Below are 21315 nucleotides of genomic sequence, written 5' to 3'. Positions count from 1 at the left end.
TACCCCTATAGCTACTACTAGATTGTGCAGGGACATCTTTGTTTATGTATCTGTAGATTTTTGTACTGTTGCATCATTGCTGGCTGCTAGCTCCATTCATTTTAGTGGGCAATATAATTTCCTTCTGAAATGTGCCCTGTATATTTGGAATTGTATTCTGAAAATTCTTCTGGGAAACAGCCTGACCACAGGCTATCAAAATCAGATTCTTACCCTTAGCAGACGTTCGTTTGCAATGACAAAAGGCACTTTATTTCTTCAGCTGAAGTCTTTTTGAAAGAACTGTGCCTCTCAAGTTAAACAAGACAGGAGTCACAGTTTAAAATAGTGGCCAAAAGCTCAGAGACAGCCCTCGTCAGAATGACTCTGCTCCTCCTTTAGATGGATGACAACCTAATTACAAATAAAGTGATTTATGTAATAGATAGTTAAATGTTAAATATTACAATCACTTCACAGCCATTTAAAGCCAAATTTATATGGCCTGACACATATTCATAAATGTTGAGTTTTATTCCTCACCTGTTGTGAGGAATAACAGCCACTCGTTAAACATTTTTGATTACTATGTAGCAAATGTTATTGGAAACTTTAAAACAATATGTCGGTGAAATATTGTGGGCAGGAACATCAGCGTTCAAACATCAGAAAATGTAGTACTTGCAGACAATCTCAAGGTAAAATAAACTCCAGTGTGAAATTCATTCTTCCAATGTTTTCATTTTTTTGTTTAGGTTTCTGGATCAGGACTTAATCCACAGCTGAATATCTTGCATGTGGGACTTCTTAGAACATCGTGATCATGACTATGAACATGGAAACTCATATAGGCATGTTGCAGAGAGGTGACAGGATATTAGAATGGAAGTCTGCAATCACAACACCACACATCACCCTATGTACATTAATTTAACACCCCAGCTGTACTCCTGAAAGCATAAATTATCAAAAGAAAACAGTTTCTTAAATTCTAAGCCACAAAATTACAAGCCATGGGAATTGTACCAGAAGGAGAGAGAGATGCTGCGGGAACAAATGCTACATTAATCTTTTGTAAATATTATGGAAGAAGAGAAATGTTAATCTAGAATGCAGATTTTAGATGCATGCTTATGGGGAGAATAGCTTGTTATTCTCACACCTAATTGGGTTAATAAGGATGCATTCTTATTGTAATCCTGGAAAGGAAAGGAAATAAACTTATATTAAAGTAAGTTCCATTGATATCAATAAGGTGCCATTATAAGAAAATACGTGCAGGTTCAAAAATCCAGCCTATTAGAAGCACTTAATTTTTTAAAGAACACATCTCCAAAACAAAACAAAACAAAACAAAAAGCATCAACTCAAATCGTTCATGTTCTCAGAAGTTATTGTATTATTTTAATGCTTTATTGTGATATTTGCATTTCACGTTGGCACAACTTGGGGTTGCTCCATGGGAACCGAGTGCATATTTTGTGGTGGGCCTCAGATGTCCTGCACCCCCTTGTTAACTTTGTATATATGCCACTTGGGCACACCTCAAAGCATAATCAACCCTCTATGCTTATAAATTAGCATATTCTGATTTTGTACAAATTTGTGGCCTGAGTCCTTTGAATACCTCACAACGCTCAGCTCTGTAATAATACTCATGCATAGATGGTTATGAGTAAACTATGTGAATGGGCCTATCAGTCGGGTTTTGTACTAAATTGTCACCTGATTATAAAGTCCCAGCTGTGGCTCAAAAATGTTGATGTTCTTTTAATGGTGGCTGGAATAGACAATTGACCTGCGTAGGTGGAGGACCTAGGCTTCTCAGGTGGATGTGCAATAAGCGCTTGGAATTAAGAGGGAGAGAGAGAAGAGAATAATTCTGGGGCAATTATCTCTAAAACACAGTGCTACCTTGCATGAGTTAAACTGCTTTTCGGGGAATGTCTGTTTTCTTCTACTTGTGTATTTTTCAGTACATAATAAGGTGGAGTAGCTATGGCTCAGTGATAGATGATCTGTTTTGCCTGCAGATAATCCTAGCTTCAATCCCCAACTCCTAGGGTTGTGGGAGCTTCGGCCCCCACAATAAAATATTTGAGGGGGCCAGGCCCCCACAAAGATGATTGGCATTCCCATTCAAATGATGTGTGTGCACTGCATCATGTGATCGATTATGTGGGGATGGGCTTACCTGGGGCGCCACAATATTTCATTCAAGTTGGCACCCCTGCCTGCAGATAGGAATGGGAATATCTCCCATCTCAAACCCTAGAGAACTTCTGCCACTCAGTGTAGACAATACAGAGCTAGATGGACCAATGGCCTGACTTGTTATAAGGCAGATTCCTGTGTTCCTATGTATGTCACTCTATTTCTATATGTGTCAATTAAAGTAAAATGTTATGAAGACATCATAAGTCTCCAGTTCATTCAAAGGAAGCTCATATTGCTTCTGCTAGATTTCTCACCGCTCAGATTACAGGCACATAATGGTATTTTCCACATTTAAAATCAGAAACTTTTTTTAAAAGCTTGTATTTGGAATAAACAATACTCTTCGTTGCCATGAGTTTAAGATTGCTAAAATGTTTACTATTAATAACTGCTCACTTGGGGACTGCAAGTAATTTTATAAGCCATTACTGTGCAAATATTAAAAGTACAATATTGGCAATTGCAAATATGAACTCATCATTTTTTGTTTAGCAAAACATCACAAAATCATTAGAAAAATATTGCTGTTCCAAAGGATTGGCAGCTTTCTGCTGCTTGTGGTATGTTATTAGTCATGACAAAGCTATGAAACTTTTATTCCAATCCAAAATGTTGAGAAAAAGGTTTCCTGGTTAAGGATAATGTCCAACATTAGTTTCCAGATCCATACCTAGAGCAGACTGATTTAAATCAATGGATTTAAGAAATGCAAGCCCACTTCTCTCAGTGGTTCTACTCTAAGTATGACTAACGTTGACTAGCACCATGATGTCTTCCGGGATTACATCCTAAATGCAGTAGTATTTTTTCAGCTGAATTAAAATCAGAAGCATGTCTCATATTTATGCTCTCATAACAATGGGGAGCCGGGTGGTATGATTTAATGATGAAAACAAAACTACCATTAACATAATGTCATTATACCAAACAATGGTGTGACCATATTTAGAATATTTGTAGAATTCTGGTCTCTGCCCCTTGAAAAGCATGTTGTAGAATCAGAAAAGATTCAGAAAAAGACAACCAAGTTGATCAAGGGGCTGGGTGCAACTTTCCTTTGAGAAAATGTTCTAAAGTGTGGGGCTTTTAGTTTACAGGGGGAAGACAAGCAACAAGGAGCAAAACAGAGGTGTATAAGATTAGGCATGGTACAGACAATTGGATAGGGAGAACTTTTTTCTCATTGTTTTATAATACTAGAAGTTTTTTTGTTGTTGTTTAGTCGTTTAGTCGTGTCCGACTCTTCGTGACCCCATGGACCAGAGCATGCCAGGCACTTCTGTCTTCCACTGCCTCCCACAGTTTAGTCAAACTCATGCTGGTAGCTTCGAGAACACTATCCAACCAAATACTAGAAGTAGCAGGTATCTTTTATCATGCTTCTATCACCGAGAATAAAGTTGGGGGATTTCAAGTTGTTCAAAATGGTTTCGCCAGCCTGATCCACCAAATGGGCTGGCAGTTCCCTAACCCCCATCTATCCAGTAATCTACACAATGATAAAGATGTGATACTGTCATCATGTAGCACTGATTGGCAAGCCATCATCCTACAGTGGAAAAAAAGGCTTCATGCTTTACATTTCCTCTAGGATATTCATGAGCAGTACTAAAGTATAATTGATGTTAATTCTACAAGCCATGTTACTTCAGTGGAAAAAGGCTGTTATCTGAACTAATAGGCAGAGCATACGGTCTAAATGGATGGGGAAATCCCATGACAAGAATTTCAAGAGAGATAGATGCATTTATTGGCGATGTGTTTACCTGGGAGAGCTGCTTCCAGCTCATATTGGAGAGACTTCCTGACAGACATTATATTAACAAGTACGATCTGAAGCCAGGAATCCTGGAAGGTTTTCCAGTGTTAAATGTAGGCAGTGGGCATTATAAAAGTACTTAGCATTGCTTTAGTGACCTTTTAGCTTTTGGGAAGGGAGAACTGTGATTTGAAAAGGGTGGTGATTGTTAGATAAGGCTGTTTTACTGAATGCTCTGTTCCTGGCCATTTACACAGATCCGTGCATTCAATGGTGACATAATGTACAGCTAAAGCCAGAGCTAAGCTTCTTATATAAAGAGGAACAATCTGCATATTTGCCACAAAAGCCCCCCAGTTTCTTGGCTCTCAGCTTGCCCTAAATGGTGTGATTTCTCCTTAATGTTTAAATTAGTTCTGTTAAGAAATTCATGAAACTACCCTGGTTGCTATATCTTTTCTTCTCTTCTGCTTCTTCTCTTTCTTCTTAACAGATTGCTCCAGGCTGTTAGGCAATGCTGAACTAGATCCCTCCCCCCCGAAAAATAATTGGAAATCAATGGAGAATAAGAATATCGCACGAGAGAATGAGATCTGCTTTGAAACTTGGAACCAGCCAATAACAGAAGGAATGCCGGTTCCTGCCAAACCTTGCTGGGAGCAGCTGTTGAAGCTCTGTTGCAGCCATGGCAGGGCTGGGAATGCACCCTGCCCTGACTTTGGTATGGTGGAAGGAGGTGCTTCTGCCAAGGTACATTTCTTCAGCACTTTGCAATCTCCCAGGTGCCCTGTGTTTTGTGTGCTGAAAAAACTCAATAAGCAGCGTTACAGTATGTCTTCCGTAGGCTTTAATTGATGTGTGGGCACCCAGGAATGTTGTGGAGTGCAGACCACAGGTGAACTAATTTGTAGAATGAAATAAAGGATACACATAAGCACCCCTTGGCCACCTCAAATGTACGGTGATATTGACCAAAAAAATGCATCTGACCTATGAGAATTTCACCATTTCCCCCCTCTCAGCTTTTATAATTTTCAAATTCATTTTTTTTCCTCATTCAATGAGTGAAAGGCAGAACAGGTTTTCAGCACAGCACTAATTCTACCCAACTTAAAGAAAACCAGTTAGACTAATTTTTTTAAGAGGTTCATTAGAAAGCAGAGTCCATAGAAGGCAGCTGTCCTACCACTATCTATATTTCACTACAGTTTTCAGATACAGAAGAACATGTGCACTAGGCACCCATAACCTGGGGTCCAAGTCTGCTTCCATGGTGTGACGTAATAATTGGTCAAAAAGAATGGCCAGGGCCCCACGGGAACTGACTCTGAGCAATAGAATATTGTCCTGAACCTTCTGTAATGCCAAGTGTCCTCCACCAGGCTTAGAGGCTGATTGGTAAACAATTTCATATGGAAAATCCTTTGGATGGTTGAGAGTTTGTTAAAAACAAGACAAGACAAAATGTGGTTTTATGAAGTTTCAGGGGTCACCTTGCAAAGTGAGATGGTGACTTGCACCGTACTCCGTAGGAGTTATTGTACAGAGGCAAAAAATGAAAAGGAGAGAAAGTTCATCTCTGACCTTCTGCTTTCCTTTTAGATACATAAAAATAGATAGATACTTGCATACATGGTATTTATATACTGGTAAGTTTAGTGGGCTACAGAAATGCATGGCGGAGGAAGCATATAAAGGGTAGGGTGAAAGCTAGTGTTCTTAGTCTGAAATTAAATATTTATCATTGGACTGCACTTTAGTCCAAAGAATCTGAAAATAAATTCATGTCACAAGCCAATTCAAACATTTTTTTGAGAATGGCTGGAAACTGGATTTCTTACATTCCGTATTGGAGTTGCACTATATACAGTCATACCTCTACTTACGTATCCTTCTGGATATGGAATCTTCGGGTTACGGCAAATCCAGGAGTAAATCCAGGAGTGTATACTTCTGGGTTTCACTGCACACACATGTGCAGAAGTGCTCAATCACGCCGTGCGCATGTGCAGAGGTAAAGGTAAAGGTACCCCTGCCCATACGGGCCAGTCTTAACAGACTCTAGGGTTGTGCGCCCATCTCACTCAAGAGGCCGGGGGCCAGCGCTGTCCAGAGACACTTCCGGGTCACGTGGCCAGCGTGACATCGCTGCTCTGGTGAGCCAGAGCTGCACACGGAAACGCCGTTTACCTTCCCGCTAGTAAGCGGTCCCTATTTATCTACTTGCACCCGGTAGTGCTTTCAAACTGCTAGGTTGGCAGGCACTGGGACCGAACAACGGGAGCGCACCCCGCTGCGGGGATTCGAACTGCCGACCTTTCGATCGGCAAGCCCTAGGCACTGAGGCTTTTACCCACAGCGCCACCCGCGTCCCTTGCATGTGCAGAAGCACACCTCTATTCATGTTATTTTCAGGGTGCAAACAGACCCCAGGAACAAATTAAGTTTGTATCCGGAGGGTCCACTGTAGTTGGTAATGTGAATCCTCACAGGTGTTCAGCTTGTAGGACACACAAGGTTAGGGCCACTATAGGAAGAATGATTCTTTATAAGCAGGCATCCTGGAAACCTGTGGAGCACAGAGTCCTTTAGCAGTTTCCAATATTCCTAGGCCCTTTTCTGTTCCTTTCAGGAATCACTTCCAGCTTCAGGTGACTTTCTTTCCTTGGAAGAACTTGGTGGGGTTGAGGACTGGATTGGACCAGCAGGCAAATTCATTATCTCCCCCATCCTTAATGGGACAAGCAGCACACCACAGTGGTATAAGGTGACCTGATGCCTGCAGGGCTCTTGCAAAACACTGCACACCACAGCTCTTTGAAGGGGCTTCCCATGACCCAACAATCAACTGGTTGTTGGGTTTATAGAAGCCCCTTTCAAAGTGCTGCCTTCCTCAGTGCTTTGCACAGGATGATCAGCAGTGTCTGCCCAGCCCTTTCAGCTGAGTGACGTTTTTACCTGCCACACACCTGGCATCATATAATATGGCATCAGCAGTAGGACAGGGCATGACAGTGCCTGGCTGAACTATGGAATTCCTTCCCACACGAAGAAGTGGTGGTAACTAACTTGAATATTTCAAAAGAGAGAGAATTTGTGTTTTCAGTTATTATTAGTTAAGGCTATTGGTGGCTACTAGTCACGTTGGCTATGCTCCCTCCCCATGACTGGAAGCAATATGCTTCCGAATACCAGTTGCTGGAAATTGCAGGAGCAATTGTGCTCATGTCCTGCTTCCCATAGGCTTCTGGTTAGAAACAGGATTCAGGACTTGATGAGTCTTGGCCTGATCCAGCAAGCTTTTCTCTTCTACCTGTTATGAGATAGAGGATAAAAGCTTCTCTCTATCCACTTTCTTCACACCACACACCATCTTATACATCCCCTCTTACTGCATTTCTTTTCTAAACTTAAACGTTCCTTAAGAGTTGCTTCAATCCACTGATGATTATTGATTGCCTTTTCTGAACCTATTTGAGTTCTACAATATTTTTTTTGAGTTGACCTCAACTAGGGGCGCGGGTGGCGCTGTGGGTAAAAGCCTCAGCGCCTAGGCCTTGCCGATCGAAAGGTCGGCGGTTCGAATCCCTGCGACGGGGTGCACTCCCGTTGTTCGGTCCCAGCGCCTGCCAACCTAGCAGTTCGAAAGCACTCCCGGGTGCAAATAGATAAATAGGGACCGCTTACTAGCGGGAAGGTAAACGGTGTTTCTGTGTGCGGCTCTGGCTCACCAGAGCAGTGATGTCACGCTGGCCACGTGACCCGGAAGTGTCTCCGGACAGCGCTGGCCCCCGGCCTCTTGAGTGAGATGGGCGCACAACCCTAGAGTCTGTTAAGACTGGCCCGTACGGGCAGGGGTACCTTTACCTTTACCTTTACCAACTATGCACAGTACTCCATGATACACTTACAAAATAATTTACATTAAAATGTTTGTTCTAAACAGACTGTGCTGCAAATAGTGATTTACAAAGATCTGCCCCTAACCATTAGCTTCATGTAGCACTGGGCAAGAAGCGTTGGGCATTTAGAGGCTAGCTCTAATATGAAGCTTGGGGAAATACCTTCATTCACTGCAGAGCAAAAATGTTTTGGAGAACATTTATAAATGTTTTGTATTTGGAGAACATTTATAAATGTATCTTTTAGCCTTTTCATATTGGACAAATCTACCTCTTTGTTGTTCTTATTTAAAATTCTTTTAGTGGACCCTAAAGTTTTGTGTGCTTCCAGTTTAACCTTTGTGGCCCATCCTATACTATTTATCAAATTATATTTTTTCCTCTTTCACCATTGTCCTATCTATCATACTTGGAGTGCACGCCCTCTGAGCAAGCACTGGGTCATTTCTGTGTTCTCTACAATGCTGAGCACACAGTTGGCATTATAAGAATGTCAAATACTAGCAGTGGTCATAATAATGTCAAGTAGCGTAAGTATATTCCTGTTCTATTTTTGTTCCTTGACTGACAGACAGCCACAATCTCATACAGTTATGAACACTGAAGTACCCTCGAAAGCTGTGGGGTTTAAGTGGATAAAATTTCTCTGTGTTGTGGCCTATGGCTGTATACACACCACACATTTAAAGCATCCCCTCGAAAAGAATCCTGAGAACGGTAGTTTATTAAAGTTGCAGGGAATTGTTGCTTTGTGTGTAGTAAACTAGAGTTCCCATTATTCCTTTTTGGGGGGGGGGGGGGTGCCTTAAATGTGCTTTATGGTGAGTATGCAGCCTGTGTCTTTTGTAGACACAGAATTTCTGCATATAACATTTTTTTTTAGTTAATTATCTCAATGAGTGATAGAAAAGCCTTCAAGGTATATGTATTTAGAATTATTAATTCTTAGTTAATTGGTTGTGAAAATGATAGTAATGCTTGTTAAATGTCATTTTCAGTATACACATTTCTTGTTATTGTTGTTGTTTGCTCTAAAGCTGCAATCCTTAACACAGTGCACACTTACTTGGAAGGAAGCCCTGTGGAACTCAGTAGGATTTACTTCTGGGTAAACATGCACAGACTCAGGCCCTACAGCTTTCATATTTTTATATTAGGATGAAAAATAGCAAAATAATTCCACAAAAGCAAAACTTAAAGACGAATGTTGACTTTCTAGTTAATAAAAGATTATTTAGAAGCCTGGTCCAAGATCCTTACTATACAGCTGCAGAATACCTGCCGATTTCATTGCCATGCAAGGTCAGTAAGTCAAATACAGTGGCTGTATTTTAAAAAGGTTGAATAGCTTTATGATCATTGAGACCATTTATAGCTGCGAAAGCTCAAATACAGTTAAATGTGACAAGGTCTCAGGCCGTAGGGCAAAAGTATATTGTAAGGCTTTAAAAAGATTTTTGCCCTAGATAGGAGGAGGCATTATATATATATTAGAAGGTATTGTAAATATATTTTCACTCGGGTTTTCTTTTTCCCCCAAGAAAAAGATAAAGAAACATAATATAGCATAAATGTGGACGCTAACAAAAATAAAATAATTAGAGCAAATGTATTACGTAAACAGGAAACAAAATCTGTGGCACACTGGTTATATCCAAGGTGCCTATCTAGTCCAATCCCCTGCAATGCAGGAATATGCAGCTGCCCCATATGGGGTTCAAATCTGCAACCTTGGCGTTATCAGCGCATGCTCTAACCAGGCAAGCTTAAATAACAACCATCCTCTTCCAACTCTCCAATTCTATGATTCTACAACAAAGTCATTGTCATGCATATAAATGAAGCAACTTATGGACTAATGATACATAAGGCATAGACTGGTAGACTCATTTGACATAACCAGTCATCTTTTGGCATCAGCACTTGGCAATTTAGGGTTGTGTCCAATGAAGTTATTGTGCTTGTCCACTTAAACAATGGAACTTCTCTTTCTTTTCCTTTCCTTGCATGCCCGTGTACAGGCACATACACTCAGATCCTGGGAGGCGGGTGTCCTCAACGCTAGATGGAGGCTGGGGCAAGAAGAGAAGGAATGGAAGTTCTGTTGCAAGAACAGAAGTCATTCTGCAAGCACATTGACTTCAGTTGAAACGACCTCCAGTGTTTGCTACCAACAAACACCAGGGCTAGTTCCTGGTATTTGTGGATTGTGGAGAACATTTCCTATGACAACAGTTTCCAGAAGCTTATGCAGCTTTGTTGCACAGCAAGTCTGTCTTTGCAAGGAGTTCAGCTAAGGTGCCTTAGGAATCATTGTAAGTATTGCTCTGCCAACAAAGTGGATCTCCATCTGCAGGATGGTACCTACGCTACAGAGGATCCCCCAAAATGCTTGATGAAATTCCACCTGGGCCAGGGTCCAAAAAGGAGCATGTGGGGGAAGGTCTTGAACCCAAGAAATCCCAAGCCCCCTTGTTTTTCCCAACATTACCCTCAAAAGGGCTGAAAACTATGCCCGCCCTGGAGTTGATGTAGTTAATTCCTCTTCTATTGGTGTCAATGGGAAGCTTTTTAATTTGATGGAAGAAAATAAAGAAAAAAGCCCCCCCCCCTCCCACTATGCTTGCAGAAAACTAGTAGGACATAAACCTTGGCAGTAGCTCCACCATGGACCCCCCTCCTACACAATCCATAGTATTGTTTTTTGTTGCAACAATAAAAAATAAAAAAGGCTTGCAGCATCTTAAAAACTAACACATTCATTATGGCATATTTTTGTAAATTACAGCCATCATCAGATGCATAATATTGATTCCTGCACAGCTCCATTGAAAGCAAGCTTGAACATCCTATGACCCACCAAGCTAAATAAAAGACCACCATCCATCTACAAGTGTGGCCCACAAGAGGCTCAGTAAGTCTCTCTCTGTTTATTTATCCATGCCTGGGATTGAATAGAAAAATACTGCTCTATTTCCACTTTCTCCTTATCTATGATCCAATGCATCTTCCTTCTAGCTGCTCCCAGTAGTGACAGACAGCATCTATTGTCCTTTGGGACACTAAAGGAATTCTGGTATAATATCACTTAAATATAAACTGGCCATTTCCTCATTTTAGTTCGGTAAAAATGGGAAAGCAGCAATGCAGCACCATAAACATTGATAATTCTCTAGTTTGACAGATATTGCTGCAGGGATCTATACTTGATCCTGTTTTCTTTATGGTGTTTAATGATCAGGAAGAAATGTTACAAAGCAAGCTAATTAAATTTAAGGATGCTACTTGGGTTGAATGGACTTGTTTACAGTGAGGAGGTCACAGAATTCAGGTGTGAGCTTTGCCAATGCAAGGACAAGCACCATGTTGTGTGCCAGGACATCGTAAGATGTTTATGGACACATCAAGTGTGCATTTATGTGTTTCTATGTAACAGTAGTAGTCTCCAATCCAATGTATGGGCATCAGATGATGGGAAATAGGATTATCAATGATGGGAAAAGAGAGTATAAATGCCGCATGACGGGGTAGACAATGTGGTACCAGTCAGATCTCATGGCCTACATCTCCCATCATTCCTGACCATGCTGGCTGGTTCTGATGGGAGTTGTAGTCCACACCATTTGGATGGAACCACATCTTTATGTGGTCTACCCCTGCTTTATATAAATTTCTTGGAAAAAGTTCAATTTCATATGGAGGTAATGAAATTGCTGTATCACCAAAAGGCTGTGACTCAATGATTTTATAACATTTTCTGGGGGATCTGCATGTATATGGTGATATACCCAGGGTTTTCTAAACTTGGGTCTCCACCTGTTTTTGAACTACAATTCTCACCATCCCTGACCACTGGTCCTGCGAGTGAGGGATGATGGGAGTTGTGTTAGTTTCTGTTTCCTCACTGTACAGCTGCTTGCAGTCACAGGACTGTGTTTACATTCCAGAGTCCAGATACTGTTGGAGTCTCACGGGAAAGGGAGACGGGATGTGACGTTACTGGTTTCCTGTTTCCTTTGTTCCTTTGTTCCTTTGTGTTCAGTTGCTCTCTGCTCTCATAGAGAGAGGATGGATATTTCTTTGCTCTTTGCATAGCTTAGTAATAAAGCATGGCGTGTAGCCCATACCTATCTCATCCTTCCTCTGTGGTGTTGTTTTAATGCTCTGCTGGGAGGGCTCGGAGGAAGATGAGCCTTATCAGCTCGGACGAATGGAGCTGAAATCCCAGTAAGTTGCAGTCCAAAAAGAGCTGGAGACCCAAGTTTAGGAAATCCAAGCTTGGATTTCCCAATTTTGAGAAATCTATTTTGATACCCTTACACAAGATTGCATGGCAAGGCCCCAAACCAGCCTCTTGTTAGAATAAAATTCACACTGACACAGAATTTTGGTTTAAGATTATTGGGCAAAATTTTAGGCCACAACTTTATTGATTACAGAAATGTGAATGGTATTGGCTTAGGCATTGGCAAAGGACTACCGTTATATCAGACTCCTGTCCCCTTTGCAGGAAGTCAGTAAGGGTAAACCACCCAAAGAGGAAGCCACATCGGGGGAACCTGCCTGTAGCTCTCCTCGGTGTCCCCAGAGGCCTGGCATGGCCCTAGCACCTCAAGTGGACTTCAGACAGGATCCAGGCCCTGGATTCCTTTAATGGAATACCCTTGGTCAATGGAGGGGCAGGCGATGGCTGACCTCCCCTCCCCCACAAATCAATGAGCCAATACCTAACCGCCAAACCTTACAAAGTTGTGACGATTGCTAAGAGGTAGGCAAAAACCAAGTGGCCAGTGGCAATCTGCCAAAAAGGAAAATTCCTACCTCGCCCACGTCCCAAGACAGGCAACCAACCAAAGTCCAAAGCAAGGCCAGAGGACATCTAAAATAAAGGGCGGGTAGGTGGGTGTTTGGCAGCGCAAAGCAGGTGCCTGACACACGTCACACTGCCACTTTTTTATCCCTCCATGATCACCCCCCACAAAAGTGATTGTCCAAGAAGCTGGGGTGATTGTGGTGCCACCCTGGCATGACGCCATTACTCTGCCCACACCAGGGGAGGAGGAACCAGCCTGGGGGTCTGCCCACAACCAGGACCAGCCTTAAAGATGATCCCACTTATCCTGCTACAAAAATTTCTGTAGAATGGATCCACCCTGAAGGAAATGAAAAAAAAAAATTTATTTGAGAAATAAGTTTTAACTCTGTTCTATTTACTGTACAATAATGAATAACTCTTTTCCATGTTGCTTCCTCTCAGAAATGAATCTTCATGTTAGTAGACTGAGCCACAGAGGCAGCAGGAGATGGATGTTGATTCTGTGTAAATGTATCACAATGGGTTAGTATGAATGAAAAGACATATAGAGTGACTGCCAGCAGTGTATGTCTCTGAGAGACAAGGGAAACAGGGCTGCAAATGCCAATAAGGTTTTACTACTAACCTAGCAGCTTCTCTGTGTTAGACCCTTAAGTGTCAGTTTATGTAGGTCATTCTGTAATTGTCAAAATGTCTTTAGAATGGGGTATAGGCTATTGCTGCCTCTCCTATGGTGGCCTGACACCCTCTCTGACTACACTGATTTCTGTAACTTTGTACAACTAGCAAGAATGACAAGCATTGCAATGTCAACTTGCATCCTATGTTTCTCCAGCAGTAAGTTGCATGACATTACCCCTAGCAGCATCCTTGCTGCACACAATACCAAACACCATTTTGCTGGCCCTGCTATTGTTCTAGATTGGAACTAGATCGGAACTTTAGACAGTATATACAATGGGCAGGACCCTCTAGGTGCTGAGCACTGCCATTGCTGGTTAGGGCTGATGGAAGCCAGAGGCAAATAACAGCTGTAGGATTGCAGGCTCCCAAGCCCAGGTATTGGTTTTTACTTCAAATGGTATAAATACATTGCTGCTATCTTTATCTTCAGTTGCTTGGGCTGTGGCTTCCAAGTTAAATCTCCTCAATATATTGCCTAGAAATCTACTGCTGTGCCTACGAATTATTTTAAGATATACCCTTGATTTGGTTCCAGCTGTGCATGGGTAATGGAGAACAGCTTCAGTATGAACAAAAAGACCTAACAGACCAGATGGAAAGTGACTTTGTTGATCAGTGTTCATAGCTGAATTGTAATATGCAGGCATGAGTAAGCTTAGATGAGCCAAGATAAGAACACTCCCAAGGTCTTTGCCATTTTTTTATTTCTATTTTTATAAAGTTGTTTATCAGATATGTTAAGTATTTAGGTTTGATTTGCATTTCTATTTTCATTTCCCATCGGAAGTGACTCTTTTCTTCTGGTTTGATTTTCCTTTTTAAATCAACAGCATTTAACATTCGTTCCATCTCTTAGTGTTTGTGGCTTCCTTTTCTTGAGGCAATTGTCAGATGCTGGAAAGTCAGACAAAATGAAAAGTAATCATTTGCGAACTGAAGTTGGGTGTTACTTAGTGTGTCAGCCAGGGATGGAGGAGAAATTTGGTTCTATTCACATGCTAGTATGTGTATGCACTTCCTGAAACAATAAGTGAAATGAAATACAACTATCCCTCATTATGTACATATCTCTGAATTTCTCAGTGCAATTCTCCAACCAACAAAAGTGTACAAAGATATAGATAGATGGTACAGACAGATAGATAGATAGATAGATAGATAGATGATAGATAGATAGATGATAGATAGATAGATGATAGATATGTAAAGGGTACATTAAAATGCACCATTTATTTATTGATCTGTTCATAGGATTTCTCACTGCCCTTCACTATAAGGTCTGTGGATGGGTTACAGTAGTGTAAACATATTAGCATAAATATCATGTAACAATCCAGTGGTGGAAGTTGCTTTCAAAATGCTTACAAAATGCCATATTAGGCAAAATAGCAAACAAAAATGTGGTTGCTTTTGTAATGAGGAGGACTCCAGCAAAACTGGGGCGCAGCCTAACGTTTCCTCCACATGCAAAACAGAATTTATGACATGGGGCCTTCCCATCTCACCCTTACCTCTGTATCTCCCTGAGCACTCCTAAAATATGTTATTGTGTGTTGGGAATACAGTGGGATATGATCAGCTGGTGTCCCTTACAGCTGGAAGACAGGAAGACAATAGGTGGAGCCAGAGCCAATGTGAAGCTGAGCCTACTAATTCTAGTTTTGTTCCTAGCCAATTCCCTGACGAGTTCTACAAGAGCAACACTGAGATGAAGAAGGAAGAAACTGATAGTCAAAGCCACCCTCTGGACTCATTGTAAGTAAGAAGTAGGAAGGTGGGACCTGCTGATAAGAGACAGATGTTGGTGGGGCTCTGACCATCCTCCACAGGAGCAGGGGGACTGTAGTGTAGACAGAAGAAGAGTTGCTAAAAACCACTTCTTTCCCTTACGTGCATTGTGCAGCAACCTAAGAGCCAAGTCATCCTACTGACAATGTACTGTTGCGAGACTCTGGAAAACAGCCACAAAAAAGACATGTTTCCAGAACAGTTCAGCATCTGCACTCTCACACCATCACTTTCTTACCACAAGGGATTTTGTGAGAGGAGAAGAGAGGAAAATACAAGAAGCAGCTAAAGAAATTGCTTAAAGAAAGAATCTGCTTATTCCATATGATTTTCGGGATACATTACATTAAGCAAAGACTGTGTGGTTGCATAGTCTTCATTCATTCCTTCCCTCCATTCTGTGAATACTTAAGCAGGCATGTTGACCTTTGCATGAGTAAAGTTAAGCCTCCATGCAATCATTCTGGAAACTAAGAGCTAATTAGCAGTTTCTTCGTGCAACAAAAGTTCGTTCAGTTTGTTATTTTTATTTTTTTTAGACGAGCACTGTTAGCTGTCAAAATCAACTAGGTTATTAGCATTGGAATCAGAAACACTTGTGATAAGAAAGAAAGATGGTAAATTAAACATTCATATTTTATCTCAGTTTCTGAAATATATGTTCTTAAGTCTACTTTGAAGTACGTGATTAAATTCTCTGAAGCCTTTTTATCTCCTCTTGATTGCTAAAATTCCTATCAGTGCCAAAATGCATAGCTGGTACTATATATAATCAAACTTGTTTCTTTATCTTCAAAAGTAAGATCTAACTTGTTATGAATAAACATAAACAGTGCGCCTGTTTCTCGTTCATTAAATATAAGTTTTAATAGAAGAATGGGGCATGCTCAGCAATGGCAGATGGTTTTGCATCCAGTCTTCCAAAGTAGACTGGAATGCCTCTGGTCCAGTTTCTGGATATCACAGGTCTTTTGTGGATGGACTGGTGCCCACATTATAGCATTCATTCATGCATGTTCAAGCAGCTGACAGGGGTGTATTTTGTTCTCCCCCTTCCTATTTTACCATCACAACAATCCTATAAAGTAGGTCAGTTTTCATAGAGTTTTTTTAAAAAAGAAACTTATGTACAGCTCCTGTTGTAGCACTATTAAATTTGGTTTCATTCTTGATTTATTAATAATTTTATTATTAGAATAGAATTTATATAGCCACTATTTCTGTAGTTACATAGCATTGGGATGGGGTGGCAATGTTGTTGGTAGATGTGTTGGTCTGCCATAGTCGAAACAAAATAAAAAAAATCCTTCCAGTAGCACCTTAGAGACCAACTAAGTTTGTTATTGGTATGAGCTTTCGTGTGCATGCACACTTCTTCAGATTGGGCTCCAATATTTTGGGTGGGGAACAGAGTTTTGTCTCTTGTGGCAAAATTTGCAGGTCTTCACTGATTGTGCCTAGTCAGATAATTTACAAAGGTTCCTAGATCGGAACCACATTTTCCTCACAACAATAGTGTTTTGGGATAAAGGCAGACAGCCAATAATATGGGGAGCACACCAGCCCAGTGGCATTTCCCTGTCTCTATGTGTGAATAACTGTCAGCCTGAAGTGTCTGAAAATGGGCAGAGAAATTGAAATCTGGGTGGGGGAGGAAGATATAACCCAATACAAAAAAAAGGAAATTGAAAAATAAAGTAACAGTAATAACAAAGCATAATAATTTACAATTACTGGCCTATCAATGTAATTTACAGAGTTGCCATGAGATAGTATTTGGAAGAGTCTGCCAAAAGAATGGCAATTTGCATGTAATTGCCGATAATGTGTCTCCTTTTCCTTTACTGAGTTTTTTGTATTTCACATGTTACTGGGATTCAATTTGCCTTCTGTTTGCTTTGCTTGTCTTATATAATACTGTGTTGCTCAGATATGAAAATGGAATTTTCATACTCATGTCATCTGCTCTAAGGCATCATAGAATCATAGAATCATAGAATCATAGAGTTGGAAGAGACCACAAGGGTCATCGAGTCCAACCCCCTGCCAAGCAGGAAACACCATCAGAGCACTCCTGACATATGGTTGTCAAGCCTCTGCTTAAAGACCTCCAAAGAAGGAGACTCCACCACACTCCTTGGCAGCAAATTCCACTGTCGAACAGCTCTTACTGTCAGGAAGTTCTTCCTCATGTTTAGGTGGAATCTTCTTTCTTGTAGTTTGTATCCATTGCTCCGTGTCCGCTTCTCTGGAGCAGCAGAAAACAACCTTTCTCCCTCCTCTATGTGACATCCTTTTATATATTTGAACATGGCTATCATATCACCCCTTAACCTCCTCTTCTCCAGGCTAAACATGCCCAGCTCCCTTAGCCGATCCTCATAAGGCATCGTTTCCAGGCCTTTGACCATTTTGGTTGCCCTCCTCTGTACACGTTCTAGTTTGTCAGTGTCCTTCTTGAACTGTGGTGCCCAGAACTGGACACAGTACTCCAGGTGAGGTCTGACCAGAGCAGAATACAGTGGCACTATAACTTCCCTTGATCTAGATGCTATACTCCTATTGATGCAGCCCAGAATTGCATTGGCTTTTTTAGCTGCCGCGTCACACTGTTGGCTCATGTTAAGTTTGTGGTCAACCAAGACTCCTAGATCCTTTTCACATGTACTGCTCTCAAGCCAGGTGTCACCCATCTTGTATTTGTGCCTCTCATTTTTTTTGCCCAAGTGCAATACTTTACATTTCTCCCTGTTAAAATTCATCTTGTTTGTTTTGGCCCAGTTCTCTAATCTGTCAAGATCGTTTTGAAGTGTGATCCTGTCCTCTGGGGTGTGATCCTGTCCTCTGGGGTATGTAAGAACAAGCCTATACTCTGGTTTCTCAGTGTACAGTAAAAACCCAAATGAAATAAAGAATGAGACAATTAGTTTACATGCAAAATCTTGTATTTTCAGCTTGGTTTGAAAGTATATCCCAATACGAATATTTTGATATGAAACAAAGGATAGGAACTATGACTGGGTAGTAATACGTGTATTGCTGATGAAGTAGTTTTACATGGTTATTTACATGGTAATTTTTGTATTCATGCAATGTCCTGCATTCAGATGCTTACTGAGGTGGCGTAGGAAAACAGGTTCCAAGGCCACCCGCAATATAAGCCGTTATTCACAATGCTAACAAAGTGGAGAAGGGCTCCCCAAAATATTATGTACACAAGCACCCTTGGAAAGAGGGACCCAGTTTCCAAGTTAATCTCTGTCAGCCCTCTTTGTCAATTTTCCTTCTAAAGCAAAACACTAACAATATCTTTCAGTAACTGGTGGTGAGGAAACACTACAGCTTGGGTACTAATTTCCATGTACAGAATTCCACTAACACAAAGGGTCTTTCTTACCTCTCCCTTTCTGCCACCTTTCTCACTACCCTACCAAATGTGGTGTTGAGGGTTGGGGGTACCCTCTGTGACAGGGAGAGATGTGCTCAGTGAGAAGTGCAAATCAACAAAACAACACCGGGGGTGGGGGGGCAGGACCACCACTCTTGTGCTCACATAGCAAACCTGTTATCATGTAAATACCTTATTTGAGTTAATTCATTCCCTAATTTAAAAAAAACAAAAACAACTTTTTATATGTTATGCAACATTCCTTGGTCAGCAATGTCACTGAAGTCATATGGTCATATAGTCCTTTAAAAATAAATAAAGGTGTAGACACTTGTAATTGTGTGCAGACACAACCAACAGTCTAGTAGTGTACAGATTAACTACTGTCCCTGTACAATGTATGAACACACAATCCTGGGTAAGCAATGTTCAAATACCCAACTTCTCAAATAAATATCTGAGTGCCATGTATGACCATTCTAAACAGCAAACAAACAAAAGTATGTGGATATGAGCAGCTTGAACAGGTCCAACCACACACTGTCCTTTTAAGATGTTGATAACTGCCTCTGAATGAGAAGATTTATCACTGATGTGGGCACTGAGCTATATAAAACTCTAGTGAGTAAAATATAACGCTTAGCTCTTTCATCAAGGTCTCACCTTTACTTAATGTTCTTTTTTCTTAGTCTATGGGGTGGTGGATAGGGTGGGACAGAATCCTGGACCCGTAGAATTTTATGATGATTAAATATTACTTTCATAATGGTAGGTGACTCCATCTATTAATTCTTTAATCTATCATTTTTTTGTACACTCAGTAAGAAAGCAACATAACTCAAAGACAGAGCTACATGTGTGGTAAAAGTAATATATGGCCCTTCATTTCAGGTGGTATATATAACATATTCTATGGCACTGTAATGGAATGTATTTAATTTTCATTCATCTTCCTTGACATTTTAAGAGTTCTGAGGACACATGGTTTAAACACCTTTTCTGCACCCACAACTAGAGATTAGATTATGTAACCCATGTGACTCTATTGCCTATGACATCATCAGAAGCTTCTATGTATCCCTGACCCTTCCTCAAATGAGCTTCTGCACAGATGCTGATCAGACAAATGTGCAATAAGTCTTAAAACATAGAAAGGTCCCTGTATTTATGTGTAGGCTTGCTCAAATAACTTTGTCTATCTTTTGATAAAAGATGGCTAACATAATTTCTATTCTTATGTCCAAGGAACACTGCTGCAAATGAGAGCACGTGGTGGTAGGCGTGATGGATCTATTTCAGGTTTGTGCTAATATACATGTGTTCATTCATAAATCCATTCCATCCCATTTCCTCATTAAATATGCAATTTGAAATAGTTCTGGGCAAATGTAATTTGTAAATTTATTTTTAAAAGCATATTTGACAATAAAATATTTTTTTGGGGGAAAAAATGTATGTTTCAAATATATATACACATTGCTAAACATATTTTATCAAAAATGCATAGAATCATAGGACTGTAGAGTTAGAAGGGTCTCTGAGGTTCACTGAATCCAAAAACCCTGCAATGCAGAAATAAATTGGACAACAAATAGCTCATTTGGTTGAGCATGAGACTCTTAATCTCAGGGTCATGGGTTTGAGCCCCACATTGCAGAAAATATTTCTGCATTTCAGGAACTTGGTCTAGACGACCCTCAGGCCCTTCCAAACCTATACTTCTTTGATTTTATGAATGGGTGCACTGTTACTAATAGAATTCTTGCCAACTTCCTGGACCATGGACTATTAGTAGAGCAGACATCATGTTTTAATGCATTTTTGATCTGAGAACTGCATTGCAAATACTGTAGAAGTGTGAAATTCAAAGGAAAATTAAGTTCTGGTCTATGAAGTGCAGATCAGGCCAGTTCACACTAAAATTCACAGAAATTGAATTCCCCAAGCATCTCTAACTTATAATACTGGAATTGCTAGAGCAATAAGAAGCAATTGATTTCTATCAAGAGGTTCAGTGTCATATAGTGGCTAAAGTTGGGTTTTGATGTGGGAATTTAAGGCTAATTCTTAAGCCATGAAATTCACTGGTGGCGTTGAGCAAGTCAGGATGTCTCAATCTAATCTTCCTCTAGGGTTGTTGTGATGATAAAATGGGATAGCTCCTAAGACAATAGGACAAACCCAAATTGCAACATAAACAGAATGCCGCAATGAATGGGGCAGCCAACGTGGAATTGTGTTTAGCACGTTGGTGTCTGCATGTGTGAATCTGCCCACTACTGCTAGGCAACTATAGATGGAACAATGCACCTGAAATCTTTTGCAAACTTTGCAAGCTAGTGCTGGGCTGAAATCTATGCTTCATTTTCTCAAGCCAAGGGGGGGGGGGTATTCCCCAGTAAAAGCTACATCTGTTTTTCTGCTTTATTTACAGGACATTTTAGGATGTCTTCAGAGGCAGGCTGAATTCAACTAGCATTGTCGAAGAACACAAAGAGAGAGAGGAACGGAAATTTTCAATGTTTGCTTGTTTGCCCCATGTCCATAACATAAATTAATCCCGAGAATATGATGTATATTCACTGCTGTTGCTGTTTTCAGTCTGCAAATGAAGCTTAATTGATGCCCTTTTCCCATTTGCATTTCCTTTGCACTAAACAACCTTCCATTGAAATGAATGGTGTGAGATAACAACTATGTGATTAATTACGTAAAATTACACCACAGCAGACAGGAAGGTGAATAAGCAGAACCACATCAGAAGAGAAACAGCACCACAAAA

General features: G+C 40.7%; 1 long non-coding RNA gene across 2 annotated transcripts; it reads left to right on the top strand.

Moving 5' to 3' along the window:
* Window positions 1-5270: 5270 nt before the first annotated feature.
* LOC310685406 lies at window positions 5271-21100 on the top strand. 2 transcript variants are annotated; one of them, XR_014515201.1, is made up of 6 exons: window positions 5271-5353; window positions 10646-10771; window positions 13115-13195; window positions 15029-15112; window positions 19779-19832; window positions 20968-21100. It is a non-coding gene; the product is annotated as an uncharacterized lncRNA (long non-coding RNA). The 2 variants fall into 2 exon arrangements; XR_014515200.1 differs by lacking the exon at window positions 13115-13195.
* Window positions 21101-21315: the final 215 nt, after the last annotated feature.

The sequence above is a fragment of the Podarcis tiliguerta genome (assembly GCF_965153285.1).
Source record: "Podarcis tiliguerta genome assembly, chromosome: 9".
Classification (NCBI taxonomy): Eukaryota; Metazoa; Chordata; class Lepidosauria; order Squamata; family Lacertidae; genus Podarcis; species Podarcis tiliguerta.
This window is presented reverse-complemented; position numbering and strand designations above follow the sequence as displayed.